The sequence below is a fragment of the Castor canadensis genome, chromosome 2, assembly GCF_047511655.1.
Source record: "Castor canadensis chromosome 2, mCasCan1.hap1v2, whole genome shotgun sequence".
Classification (NCBI taxonomy): Eukaryota; Metazoa; Chordata; class Mammalia; order Rodentia; family Castoridae; genus Castor; species Castor canadensis.
Genome location: NC_133387.1, coordinates 127007985 through 127023575, shown reverse-complemented (window position 1 = coordinate 127023575; position 15591 = coordinate 127007985).

Below are 15591 nucleotides of genomic sequence, written 5' to 3'. Positions count from 1 at the left end.
GGGAAAAAATGAAAAATTTTTTGTCACTTTGAGTAATCAAAGACTTCTTTAGCAAGACACAAAAAGCATGAAATAGAAAAAAAAGATAAACTATACTTCATCAAATTTAAAAGTTCTATGTAAAGACATGGTTCAGGAAATGGAAAACCAAGCAAAGAAAGGGAGAAGACATTTGAAATATATATACCCACCAAAGGGCTTACGCTGAAGTTTATAAAGAATCCCCAGAAATTAATCACTTAAAATATATCCAACTTTTAAGATGTGCAAAAGACTTGAACAGACATTTCGCTCATGAAGAGGCTCTTATTGTAGTCAAGGAAGTACAATTAAAAGTGAGATGTTTCATGCCCAATAGAATAAGTAGATTACATATATTATAAAATGACATCAAATATTGGAGAAGATGTGGATTAATTAGACATTGCTGGTGAGATTGTCGTGGACTATTCCAATAACCTTGGAAAACATTTTGGTGGTTTCTTTAAAAGTTATACATATACCTAGTTCATTACCCAGCAACTCTACTTCTAGATTTTTAACCAAGAGAAATGAACACAAATTTCTTGAGCAAGAATGTGTATAACTTTTTATTCATAATTTCCAAACACTAGAAACAACCATGGGACAAACATTCTGTCTACACAATGGAATATTCCTCAGCAGTCAGTAAGCACGAATGACTGAAACACAAAACATCATGCTTCCAAAGCACTGTGCTGAGTGAAAGAAGGTGTACCCAAATTATTGTCCCACGCATGCAAGGTTCAGGAAGATGAAGAAGGGCATGGTGTAGGAATCAGAATAATGATTGCCCGTGGGAGTAGAAGTTGAGTAGAAGGGTCTTGGAGGGAAAGTTTTGGGGCACAGGAGTGTCCTATGTCTTGATTAGGGGGTCTATGTCTTCATGGGTGTATACATTTTTGAAAACTCCTCAAGTTGCACACTTAAAATCTGTCCATATCAAGGGCTGACTGAGTGGTTCAAGTGATAGAGCACCTGCCTAGCAAGTGCAAGGCCCTGAGTTCAATCCCCAGTATTGCCAAAAGGGGGAAAGAAATTGGTCCATATCAGATTTGTAATTCTGAAGTAAAATCTGCAGAATTTTAAGTCAGCAAAAACGAAAAACATCCTTTGAGCCCTTAAGTTACTGCCCTGGTCAACAGTTTTCTACCATAGCTGCTGCATCAGAACACACTCTTCAGGGGTTCTCGTTCCCCCCCAGTAGTCCTAGTATCTGTGGACTGTCTTCTCTTGCAGAATCTGCCATGAACTTGTATTTTAAATGTACACACTGCTTTATTTGATCTGGCACTTATAGTTGTTTGTCACGGAATAGTTTAAAATTATCCCGTACATGTCTGCTGGAATCAGAGTTCACCTGCTCTAGGGACTTTGTCTGTATGGCACTTTTGCCTTGGATTTGAAAAATGAATACTTTCATGAATGCAAAAGTCTATCGTTTTCTTCGGTAGCTTTGAGATTCCTGTCTTAACCCCAGTGCTTAATGCCATCGTCCCAAACCTGTAAGTGGGCAAGCCAGATTAGCTATCAGAGACCCCACCAGCACTTAATTACCGTCCATGTGTCGCTCTCATTCCTCCACCTGAGTGTGGCTCTCTGAGCAACAGGCTGCCCCATAAAGCATTGAAAAAGAAAACAGAAAACCCCAACATGACACAAAACCCAACGCATCCTTTGGGAGGCTGACAGGTGGCTGTCATCTCCAGTTCCCATTTATCTTTTTTCTTCTGCCTCATATTTTTCTCCTGTGGTTAGGAGCCATGGTTAACTTTCCTCAAAATGCTACATCTAACCTGGTTATTGGGTTTTAGAAAGTGATTATTCCTAAATAATTAAAGTTAAATAAACCAGTACCAGAAGGATCCGGTTTCAGTTGTGGTATGATTTAAATGCCTCTAAGTGGGATGAAAATCAACGTTAGGAGCAACACTGCTGGTCCCAGGTGACATCTTGCACGTGTGCCATGTTTAAACTCTTCATCTACTTTGGGAATTTCCTGACTGTTGTAAACTTAAAATTCCCGTGATATCATCACAGTGAAATTCTCATTTGCACTGAAATATTTAACGGGAAAATGGCACCCAAGCCGTGAAGGTGGCGTCACTTACGTGAGAAGTGTGCTTGTGCTGACAACATGTGCTAATCAGGATGTGAGGGGCCAAGGTACTTATGGTGACAGAGGTTTTCACATCGATGATGGGGAGGGGCCGGGGGAAATGTTTAAATAAATAGGAACACTTATGAAAAAATGTTATATATGCACATGTATTCCATGAGAAAATCATACCTCCTAGCTCCCCAAATGTACCTTCTCTTTATTTTAACAATTACAACTCAATACATATTTTGTAGAATAGTTTTCCCCCAATACCTGCTACTGAATCAAGAGTACATTTCACAGCTCATAACCTCCTAATTTTAGAAGTGCTGTGTTCATGCATACAGAATTGGAACCTTGGTGTGGGGGAGAGGCATACTGGTACCCGATACTCGTACCTGCGAGACAAGTATAGAGTTATTCACCAAGCAACACATTCTGTCTTCAGATTGTGTTTTCTGGGAAGCACATCAAACGTGCTTTTCATATAACCCAATACCACAAAAACAAATTTGAGAAATATTTTGTTTTAATTTTAAAAATATCTTAAATGTACTTGAATTTGTTTGGCCAAAGTGTCAAAGAAAGTTGTGTTAAATGGACAAAAATGTAGCCATTGTTGGGGAATTATTCTAAAACACAAAGATTGAACGTCTCTAAGAGAGACACTGAGGAGTAGGTGGAGGTCAGTGGTAGTACATGTGCGCTAGGCCCTGGGTTCAATCCTCAGCACCTGAAGAAAAGGAGAAATGAAAAAACACATTTTTAAGACTAGGAGAACAAATTTTCCATCTTTCGTTCAGCCTGCCTTACAGTAGCAAGCACAATGTCTTAACACACGGCCAATATCTACTTAGGTGCAAAAATCATTAGCCATTCATTGACCTTCAGTGCTAACTTCATAAACTGATGCAGTAAAGGGTTGCAGAGTGGCTCAGGTGATAGACAACCTGCTGGCAAGCTTGAGGCTCTGCGTTCAAATCCCAGCACCCACTTAAAAAAAGGAGAAAGACAAAAGTTTGTTGATGTATAGTCAGTCTGAAAGCATTAACTGGGAGTCAGAAATAAAGCTGTAGTAGAGTGTAGGTGGTGGCTTTCTTATTTCAATTTTTAGCACTAACTGCCCAAAATATCTGCCAAAATTAGCATATCAGAAATAGGAACATATGCTAAAATAACTTAACTTCAGACCTCACTATTTCACCCATAAATGTTGGAGATCTTTACTGGAATACTAAATAGAAGAAAAAAATGTAATGTCAAATTTCCAACAGAGAGCCAAACTGGCTTAGAGAAGGCCGCAGAAAAACTCTGGCTGGATGCAGCTGTCTTTCCTAGCTGTCGCTTACAGAGCTGTTTATTCCCAGTTCAACTCACTTCAATCCATTCACTTCTTACCAAGTTTCAAGTTGTCTGATGAGATAACTGTGAGTGTTTAATCGTCTCCATCTTTTTAGCTCCATGGTTTTGTTTTATTCCTTAAATATTAACAAAATAAATCAGAAATGCATCTGACTCTATTTTGGAAATAATTAGATTCCTAGCAGATAGTTCAAAATCATAGTCACATCTTTTACAAGAATTTGTCTTTTGCCAATTTTATAAACTCCATTGTGAGACTATTGCCCTTTAACCTGGCTTGGCAGACCATCGCCAAACATCCGCCCTGCTACCTGCTGGCCACAGTTTCCATGTAACCAGCATCATTTAAAAGATGCAGTCTACTCAGACTACTTTCAACAGGTTCTAATTGTGAGTTTCAGCCCATGATACCTAGGAGATTATTCCAAATTAATTTAATTTATTGTACACTTGTGTGGGTGAAGATGTGAAAACCACCCACCTCAGTGAAAAAAAACAAGGTGATTTATTCAGAGCTAGCTATACAGCAAGAGTCATCCACCACAGTTGCATTTGGCAGGAATGCAGAGTAGGAAAACTATGTGGTGGAAGAAAGGGAAGGTTTGGGTGTCTCCTGATTGGCGCTTCTGCACAAGGAGGCTGGAGGCTGGCTAACCAGAAGCAGGGCGTCTTTACTCTTGGCCTGAGAAGCATACTGGACCTTCTCTGACTGGTCCTGAATTGAGAGCAGGGACTTAAAAATATGAAATCTGCTAATCATTGACTAATTCCTGACCATGCTGGGCTGGTTGCTGGAGGCTGAGGTTTTGCTTCCTGGATTGGTTGCTGCACAGCTTGTGGGTCAGAGTTCTATTGTCACATATGCTGTGACCACTGTCTATATATTCAGTTTTTCAGGAGTCCAAATTTTGGCCTAGAAGCCGCTTGGACCCAATCCTGGGATGGCTGGTAACTGGGTGGATTCCCCACAACATGGCATAGAGTTAGGACAGCTAGTGCAACGTCCTCATGTCTGGCAGCCAAATATACATAGAAGACAACAGACAAAGTGACATGGGAGGAGATGGAATGACACCAAAGATTTCCTTCTATTCTAAGCTTGTCAAGATTCCTGCATGGTCATATAAGAATGAGCCTTGGACCTAGAACTTGTCCTCACCAAGAGATAAGAGCCTGTGCATCCTTGTGTGGGTGCAGTCCTTTGTTCTCGTAAGTCTGTGCATCATTTGGTACCTGGTGAGGAGGGAACTGGGTCCTTCACCTGAGCCAGGGGAAGTGCATAGGTCACCACCCTGCCTGAGAGTCTGGCTGTTGAAACTGATCTTCCTCTGTGCTTCCTTTTGTGAGTAAAGCATTGCTCCATCCAGTGCCTGTGTGAGTCTTGTTCTTGGTGACCTTGAACCATGGAGTGAGTGGACTTCCTGAGTCTGCTGTTCTGGGGGGGATAGGATTCCTCCTCAGGAGGTGGCAGCAAGTGTCACTTGCTTGAGGGTTGTCATCAAGTAAACCAGGCTGCAGAAAGAGGGGACTAGATTTAAGAATAAGATCCAGGAGGGAGATTTAAAGCCCAGCTTCTGGAATAAGAATATTGGCAGGCACAGAGTAGGTGAATGGATAAAAAAACAAGCAAAGGTGCACAACCTTGCCCAGCACCATAGGAGGATATGAGCCAGTACTGGATAAGGGGTCTAAGTTTCCAAGGTCAAAGCCCAGGCAGCATTAATAAGGATACTAGATTGCACTTGATGCTGAGCTAAACACTCTATGCTCAGGAATGAAATGGTCACCAGTCAATGCCCTGTATTGTTATCCTTATCTCAACCAGCAAAAACCCTTGTTCCTTCCTATTATTGCTTATACTCTCTCTTCAACAAAATTAGAGATAAGGGCAAAATAGTTTCTGCCAGGTAGCAAGGGGGTGGGGGGGAGGCCGGGGGGCGGGGTAAGGGAGGGGGCGGGGGAAGGGGGGAGAAATGACCCAACCATTGTATGCACATATGAATAAAATAAAAATTAAAAAAAGAAAAAAAAAGGAATGAAATGGTCCTCATGACCAGAAATTAAGCGAGATGGTGACTGCCTCACAGACAACATTGCAAGCCACAGCCTGTGGCGTAGCAGAGAGACTTGGGTTTGCATTGTTCGTGCTGTTCTTCCTCCAACAATCCACCTTCTCTTCCTAAATACACCAGGAGCACACATGTCATCTCAGAGCTTGTTGAAAATGCAAACTCCCAATATCCTTGCTCCCTACTGATGACCTCAATTAAATCTACACTTTAACGGGGTCCCCGGGTGATTCTGCACACACCAAAGTTGACGTGGCACTGACAGGGAGTGCAAGGAAGTGAGAGTTCCTGCCTCTTACCAAGCGTGCACAAGAACTGTGCCCAGAAAGCTAAAGAACCAGAAATTTGAGAAGAAGGGAAGGGATCCTAACGATTCCTGTGCTTCCCTGACATTACCTGATCCTGCAAGGAAACAGGGTTTCCTGAGTGAGGGAGGACAAGTCCAACATGCTGAAAGGTAACATGTAGTTTAGCGTCCCTCGGGTCTAACAGCAGTGATGGAGGGTACTTCGGTCAACTGATCCTGGTAGCTTGGACACGATTATGAACCACGTCCCTACTACAAGCGCTAGAGAGGCCCGTGGGCAGAGCAGGGTGGGAAACAGAGAAAGGCCAGTGCACTGCAAGAGGCCAGAGGCTGGGTCAGGCTTCCGGCTTGAGGATGAGTCGTGCAGCATTTCAAGCCGGTGATAGTTTGAAATGAGCCTGATGGAGTGTTTATACCACAGAAGTTAGCGAGCACTGCAAATCAAACATGTAATCTCTTTCAGAGAGCCAGTTCTCCAGCACCCAGCTGTGGGAGAGTGGACAGGGAGGAGGAGAGGAGGCTCTGGAGGAGGTGAGACTGGAGTGTGGAGGAGAAACTGAGGCAGGCAGGGATGAAGGAAGTTCCAGGAATGGACTTCTGGCCCGATCTCTCCCCACACCTGGCTCACTCAGGACAGTGTCATCCTCAAGAGTGGGAGTGCGTTGACGCTTCCAAGAGAACAGTAAGGTGTGAAAGCATGCGGACGGTACAATCAAGAACTGACCACAGAAGATGCCTGGGCAGCCATTGTGCTGATGTCCCCCAGTTCTCACTGCTGAGGGCTGGAGGAGGATGGTGGGTTTGTCTAGGGTGGGCTTTTGCCAGTCACAAGGAGATTGTGATGTGATGATGGTGATGACGGTGATGTATGGTGCGCAACCCGATCTTTTCCACCCTTATGCAATCCCAGTCCTGCTCTTATGCATCTGATAGTAGTGTTACTTCAGGTTGAAAATAAAGTCTGATAAAGAAGCATGTCACATGAAATGTGTTAGAAGGCACCTCACCACTGTGACAAAACACCTGACGTAGTGCACTCAAGGGAGAAAGGGCTTACTTTGACTCATGGTGAAATCTCGGAGATTTCAATCTGGAGTCAGCTGGTTCCATTGCCTTGGGCATGAGGCAAGGCAGAACATGGTGGCCAAAAGACATGGTGGAGCAGAACTGGCCAGCTCATGGTGGCCAGGAATCAGAGTGAGACAGGGTGTATCTTTTCGGAGTACAACCCCTCAGTGACCTATGTCCTCCATCGAGGTTCCGCCTCCTATTTCTCACCACCTCTCAATAATGAACTACAAAGGAATTGATCAATCCACTGATCAGGTCAGACCCAATCACTTTCCAAAACCCATCAGCTGGCAACCAAGCCCCCAGTACATGAACTTTGGGGGATATCTCATATTCAAACCATAACACAAAGCACCCCTGTCTCTGCCTCTCTGTGGCTTTGCTTTTTGTGACTCTTTTTGGGGTGCCATTCCTTCTTTCCTCCAGATCACCTCCACCCAAACCTCAAGGTCATCTACTACTTCCTCCCTGATCAGTCTAACCCACACAACTGGGGGCGAATTGGGAGGCGGGAGGCTGTGCTGATGCTTTTGAAATGAATATTGGGGGTGTGGTTCACTCATTGCAGAGTTCCAGCCAATGGTTGCCTGCAGAAGTGCACTTGATAAAAATAACGCAGAGTGTCTCCTTCGTGAATCTTCTGTCCACTGTCAGGTTCTGCAGTAGATATCTGCTCCTCCGTGCCACATCGTATTCTGCCCTCTCTTTTTGACTCTAAAGCTTGACATTGTGAGCTGGGGGCATATCTCAAGTGGTAAAGCACTTGCCCAGGAAGCACGAGACCCTGGGTTCAATCCCCACTTAATTGACTTTGGTTCTTATCAAAATCTTTGTTTTTATATTACAAGTTATATAAAGTCTAATTTAAACACCCAAGAATAGTGCAGGGAAAGAGGAGTTTTTGACTGGCTGAACAGGAGGGGGTATGTTCTGAGGATGAGTAGAAGGGAGCAGGATGAATTTTCCCATACGACTCCCAGAGTGGCTGGCTGGGTAGGAGGTGACCAGGTCATCTCGGCTTTTTCTTGAAGGGGACTTCTTCCTTCTGAGTGCATTTTGTGGCACCCAGACTTCATCTCATCACACAGGGCCATGACCAAATCTCCAGAGGAGCTTCTAATTATAAATGTGGTGTTTATTTTCCTGGCACAGTGGCATCTGATTTTCCTTTCATTTGTGTGAAATCGGAGACATCAGTTTTGAAGACTTGCTGACACTTGAATGGAAGGACTTTGTTGTGGGTTGGTGGCTTTTATTTCTGTTTCCATCTTTCTCTAAATTAACTGTCTCGAGTTCATGTTGCAGGTGAGATTCTCTAGAGAAAATCCTTACATTAGCCCAGGGTAGGAATTTAGCAGAGAGGAGAGTCCAGACTAAGTCTCTGACACTCGTGATTTTTCCCTGCTTTGTTTGGCCAAAGGTCTTCTGTGTATTGGCAAAGTCAACAAGCCCTGTGTCCCTCCCTGTTTCCCCTCAATGCACCATCCCTAAACTTTCCATGTAACTCAGCAGGAACTGGAGAAATTTCTTGTAGGGTAGGGGTTCTTTTTCAAGAAAAAGGGGGTGTGGTGCAAGTGGTGCTGAGCAAGCCTAAAGTCCCTGAGTTCAAACCCCAGTACTGCCAAAAAAAAAAAAAAAAAAGAATCCTTTTTCTATTGTTTACATATCTAATCCTTTGGTTGTTTTACAAGACTGTCAGAGCAATAAGTTTAAAATAGGCAGTAGCAAAGACAACTAAATCTTAATTTTTTCTCATTCATTCCATTAATCCAAATAAAGATCAAACTTTCCTTTTTAAACAAACAACAGTTAAAAGAGCCAGGCTTGGTGCCTGTGAGTCCAGCTGTGCAGGAGGCACAGGCAAGAGGGTGATGATGTGAGATGGACCTCAGGTGAAAATAACTAAAAGCAAAAAAGGACTGACTGGGGGTGTGGCTCAAGTGGAAGAGCACAACCTGGTGAGCCCGAGGCCCTGAATTCAAACATCAGTACTCCAAAACCAAAAGACAAAACCTCCAAAAAACAGAATGACGAAAAGTCTTCGCTTTTCTTAGCTTCAGTCAATGAAAATTATAAGTCATTTGGAGGTACAAGTGGTGACAGAGACACACAGGACGGCTCCTGGCCTTTGGAAAGCAAAATCTCTGAAGGAGAGAAAGGAAGAGGCAGAGAAAGCGAAGAACTATCCCAGCTATGTCTGAAGCCTGTGGCTTTGGGCTCCCATTGATCCATGGGTACTTGGAAGAGGAGAGCTGGGAGCCAGGAACAGCAGTGACCACTAGGGGTGACACCAGCAAGGAATCAAGTTCGGTTGTGTTGAAAAGATGTTTTGAAAGGGAATGCCCTTGGAGATTAGAGGGAAAGGAGAACTGTGATTTGGCAAAAAGATTAGGGGTAAGATAAGATTCTGGCAGAAGTGTAACTGAATGACTGCAGAGGGCGAGAGAGAGAGAGAGATAGAGAGAGAGAGAGAGAGGGAGAGAAAAGCATTCTGCTGGGGTCAGTATTGGCAACTTGTCCATCATAACTTGCAGTCCCTATTCCTGTGGAGATTGCCTGGTTTTATTGGCTCTGTTGAATAAAAACACAGAGAATAATCTCCAGTAGAGGAGCTTTTGTTTGGGAATAATTAAAGAACAGGGTTGCAGCCCAGGACACACATGGCTTGGGTGGCCTCTGGGATGTTCAGAGAACAAAGAAATGCTTGGAGATTTATTAGGACAGAGACATCCATGGAAATTATTTTGAATGGAAGTCCACAGACACCTGGAAGCTGTGGGAGCTTCGTGGGCTGGATGAGAGGCAAAGATTACACAAAATGAATCAGAAAGTCGCAGCTGGCCCCCATCGTTGGTTGTGAAGTGAAAATCGTCCTCTTTGTGCCCCCTGCAGTGCTGGGCTTACTCAGGGCCTTAGCTCTGGTCAGGCAAGTGCTCTACCACCGAGCTACACCCTCAGCCCTAAAAATAACCTAAAGACGGGGCAGGCGGCTACCTTGGGTTGGTTCTGTGAGACATCACACCCCTCGATTTCACGGGTCCAGTTTGCACAGTGAATTCCGCAGCGGCATGGCATCCTCTTTGAGTAGCGCCATCCAAGTCTTTTGCCTCATTTTGTATCGGCTTGTATTTCACTCACTGATTTGTAGAAATTCCTGTAGCATCCTTTGTTCATACATGGACTGCAGATATTTTCCCACAAAGCTGCTTATCTTTTCAGTCTCTTGATTCCCTCTTTGGTAAGGCAAAGTTGTTGCCCAAACTATTGCTATTTTTCTTGTTGATCAGACAGTGTTTTCTGATTCAGAAATCTTTGTTAAACCTAATGTAAGTAATATATTGGTCTACATTATATTCTAGGACCTTAATTTTTTAAACTTGACCATTTAGATACATATTTAACTTAGAATTGATTTTTTTCTTTTGGCTTGAAGTCCAGGGTTTGCTAGGCAGGTACTCTACCTCTTGAGCCACCCCCCAGTGCTCTTTTACTTTAGTTACTTTTCAGAAAGGGTCTCACGTTTTTCCCTGGGGCCAGCCTTACACCATAATTCTCCTACCTGTGCCTCCCACATGGCTGGATCACAGTTGTGTATCACTCCCAGCTTATTTATTGAGATGGGGTCTTGCTAACTTTTTGCCTGGACTGGTTTCAACCTGCAATCTTCCTGATCTCTATCTCCCGAGTAGCTGGGATTGCAGTGTGAACCACTGAACCTGGCTCACTTACAACTGATTTTCGTGTGAGAGCCAAATGCTCCTTTTTTCCCATGTGGCTATCTGATGGACTCAGCGCCATTTGTTTTTTTTGTTTTTTCATTTTTCTTTTATTATTCATATGTGCATACAAGGCTTGGTTCATTTCTCCCCCCCGCCCCCACCCCCTCCCTTACCACCCACTCCACCCCCTCCCGCTCCCCCGCCTCAATACCCAGCAGAAACTATTTTGCCCTTATCTCTAATTTTGTTGTAGAGAGAGTATAAGCAATAATTCAGCGCCATTTGTTGAAGAGACCATGGTCTGTCTCCTCAGTGTTATTTGAGTGTTATTTGGGGGAAGTGCAGGTCAAGTATGCACTTGCACGTGTCTTATCTCGCACAGGTGCAACACTCTCTTAGTCACAACTGCGCTAGTGACACGCAGAGTTGGATTTTTCCTCTTGCTCATACTTACATTGGCCTGACAAACATCATGATTTCAATTCTACTTACAAAGAGTGCTTTTCCTGTATAGCTATCCTTATCTCAACCAGCAAAACCCCTTGTTCCTTCCTATTATTGCTTATACTCTCTCTACAACAAAATTAGAGATAAGGGCAAAATAGTTTCTGCTGGGTATTGGGGGGGGGAGCGGGAGGGGGTGGAGTGGGTGGTAAGGGAGGGGGTGGGGTCAGGGGGGAGAAATAAACCAAGCCTTGTATGCACATATGAATAATAAAAGAAAAATGAAAAAAAAAATAATTAAAAAAAAAAACAAACAAACAAAGAGTGCTTTTCAAATCACAGAGTCTATCCTTCTGAAATATTTTGCTGAGTTTTGAGTTTCTGTATAGGCGAAGGTGAGTCTTTTTTCCCAAACATTTTTATTAGTAAATGACAGCTATCCAGGGGACTCATTGTGACATTTCCATATGTATATATATTGAACCTTGATTTGGCTCCTCCTCTCCGTTATTCTTCTCCTCCCCACGCCCCTCCTTAAATTAACAGGTTTCAGTGTTCCATGTTCGTACTGTGTAGAAAGTGCATCAACCCACTCACCCCTTCATTTACCCTCCCCTCCCCCAGGGAGTGCCTCTCCTTGGAGGACCTGTTTCACATTCCTGTCCAGTGGAATTATATGAAGATCATATTCAGAATCAGTCACTCAGAACTAGATGTGTCCTTGGTTGATGCTGAGAATTTAAGCCATGCTCAGAGGCACCAGGAGGGTAAAGGGTATTTTACTGGAATAGCACATCTCTGACAGTGAGGTATTGTAGTTCCTGGATGACACATTTCTTTGTCAAAGTTGGTGATTTTGAAATCTTATCTGGACTTCTCCGTCTACACAAAGAAAGAGTGTCTGTCACTCTCAGCCATTGCCCTCAGGGTTTTCTGAGCCTCTTCTCCATGGTTGTGACCAGTGCAGATATTTGGGGAAGTTGCTCCTGGTTTTCCCTTGAGGCAGCACCATGGACAAGAGGAAGCAGAAGCTCTAAACTTCTCATCCACACCTGGGTTTCTCAGGTTCACATGAATGTGCTCCCCTTGAGAAAGTTCATCCAATATTTGGTCTTTCACCTCTAGTCAGAATAAGGATTTGCTTCCTAATGACCAAAGAAAAGTTTGACTTCATAATGATAAATATGGAGCAATATTCAGGGTTTGATACTGAGGAGTCAGCCATGGGCACTCTGGAAGGAACCAGAAGCTTTTCTAATGCACAACATTTGCTGCCTTGTACGTCAGCCTGGCTTTTTCCATTACTGTGTTAGGGGTCTGTGATCACTGAGGTGGGCAACAGAGCACAATTCAGTTTATAGTTTTCCTCTGCCAGATATGAAAGTAAAGCCTAGCCCCTCGGCCAGTACCTGTGCTTTGCAAAGAGAATTGTCAGTTGTCTATTGTTTTGAGACTACATAGCCCAGGCTGAGCTCGAACTTGTGATACTCCTGCCTCAGCCTCCCAAGTACTGGGATTAGAGTATGCCACCACACCCGCCTAGAATTTTCAGTTTTCTATTCAGAGAACAATGGGTGGGCAGGGTGGGGAGGGTGGAGGGAGCACACCCACATCACCATCTCCCTGCTCTCATATCTGTCTACAACCTTGGGTCAGCAGCTTAGGAAGAGACACTCGTGTGGACATCAGAAGTGACCATTTAGGCCAGTCTAAGGTTGGCTTAATGTTTCAGGGCTCCCCATCTGCACCTCAGAAACAGGGCTCTGGACAGAGGACTGTCACTGGACAGCAAACACAGAAAGAAGGTGTTGCACCCTTGAGGGAGAGATGAACCCAGTGTGAATCTTCATGCCATCTGGAAATATTGCTCCATACTTTGTCATTGTGAAGTCAGACTTTTCCTTTGGTCATCAGGAAGCAAATCCTGCTATAATATTAAGCAGTAACTAGAATTTCTCCCTGGAAAGCTGCATATTCAAGTACACTTTGCAAAATTATGATTTCATGGCTGACTCTTCTCAGTCCTTGAAGGCTGGCTGTTGTCTTTCAAATACCCTAAGCTCCAGACCCCCTATTTGAGTGAGTGTCAGCATTCACATTCACACAGTAGGCTCAGTTACTTTTAGTTTGGAGGTACAGTCTCTGCTTCTTTGGCTGTAAGAGAGCACTGGACTTAGGCAATGCCTTTATTATTACTATTATTGTTATTACTATTATTATAAGTTTTGAAATTAAACTATTGGCTGAACTGAATGTGGTGGCCATGCCTGCAATCCCAGCACTTGGGAGGCTGAAGCAGGAAGATCAAGAGTTTGAGGCCTGGTTCACATAGTGAGACCCTGCCTCAGAAAAGAAATGAAGGAAGGAGGAAAGAAAGGGAGGGAGGGAACAGATGGAGGGAGGAAAAAGAGTAAGGGAGGAAGGAAGGGAGAGAGGAAGGGAGGGAGGGAGGGCTCTGAGAGTAAGATTGATTATTTGTAATTCAAACCAAGAGAAAGTTTAGAAATATTAATCACGAAATAGCCGTAAAATTTTTCCTAAAACGACTTCCCTTGGACCCCCACCTGAAGACAAAGGCTTGATTTTACATTTGTAATACATCATCAGTTTTAGACTGCAATTTTGAAAGAGTTCGACAGCTGAGCTGGAAACTAGAACCCTAAAATATACAAGAGAGCTATGGAAGGTATAATCCCAGGGCAGAGCCTGCTCCTAGCCTGGCATTCTTTGGTTCCAGTTGTTGACTGGAGATCATTTGGATTACAGTGATACAACAAAGCAAGGTCTTTAATGTGAATTCCTTGCATTGCCTGTCTGTCTTTGAGGAACAAGTGGGCATCTTGCGACTTCCAGAACGGAAGGCTATTTGTCCTGCTTGGCTGGCAGCTGCTGTAAGTACATGTGACAGCCAAGACCTTGTGAATTTCATGTCACACAAGTTTTATTCTAGGGAAGTTATAAACCAGAGCTGTACAAGCCTCCCAAACATGTCATTTTCTTAGTATTTTTAAATGTTTCCTAATGAGCATGTATTATTTTTATAATGGGAGAAATATTATTTTAGATATCAGTTTTACTTACATGTTAGGAAAATCAAACATTTACGAAAATGACACAATGAAATCCATTATTTTTTACAATAGATGCACACCAATAAAGACGTTAAAAAGAGGAAAATAAAAATGATGTGCTTTCTGGGTATTGGGTTTTCTTCCTTACACCATACATGCTTTTGTTGGGTTAGAAGTCTACAGATACGTAAGAATCCTTGGAGACTCTTGGCAGCTTGTAAAATGGATTGGCCCAAGTCCAATGTTCTCTTCACTGATCCCATAAATTCATTCTTATGTATCTCATCCATCCAGCCTAATTTTGTCTCACAGATTTTATGGCAGCTCACAAAGAGACGCAGTACATGAAAGTTAAAAGTGGAAGAAAAAGGAAAATGGAAAGTAGAGGTGGGCATGTCAAATCTATAATAGTGACCTGTAACCATGTTAACAATTGGGTCATGAATATATATGGTTTTTAAAGATTTTTCTGAACCACCGCTGAAAGAGACACTGGGTTGATGACTAGATTCAGGGGTCACAGAATCAAAACAAAGTACTTTATTTGCTCAAGTGCTACTATTCTTAGTTTTAGAGTCATACAGGAAATTCTCCCTAGAGGTTCATAAAGAAGATGGTGTCCTATGAGGAACACCCATGACAATGTCCTTACAACAGGGACGGTGACCTGTCTCTTACATAGCCCCTTGATATAGCTGGTGACATCACATCAAAGAGCAGGTCTGTCACATGGATTCTGCAGGCTGCTTATCTTTGATCAGAAGTTAACTAGGTTAACCATGCACAATAGAAAGTCTCTGGATAGTTAGCCTCCAGGACAGGCTCAGTGAGAGTCTGGTTAGTGTTGTTCATTCTATTATCGTGTGTCGGAAGTGTCTGGTCTTTGATGGGGAATGGGTGGGCTCCACTTGGTGCAGGTGAGTGAAAATGGCCTTAGGGAAGTCTCTGACCAGCCGCCTAGCCTCAAGTGATTCTGCTGGCAGAAACTCCATCAAGCTTAGGCTAAGTGTCACTGGGTTTGGGCTCTTCAGGAAAAGTGGGTTTGCTCCAGGTAACACTTGAAAAACTGCAACTCCATAAATGGAGTCATTGTTGGTGTGGGGAGCTAGCCAATTCTGAGCTAAGGGGAACACCTTCCAAGAGGAAACCTGCAAGGGTGAGCACTGCAGCCTCAAAGGGCAAGCTCCTTTTAAGGAATTAAAAGGCTCTCCAGAAATCCTTGCTGCTGTTCCTGCCATGAAACAGATAGAGGAGAGAGAAATGCAGCCCCCAGCTAACCGAGTCCACGTGACTGTGGTGACTGTGACTCCAGGATCCAGAAGCTACTCCCTTCTGTGTTCCCTCTCCCGCCTTCTCCCTCCTCCTGGTCTTGTCCTCCTTTTCTGAATCTTATTAAATGGCTCATTACAGTTGGTCTTATCATGTC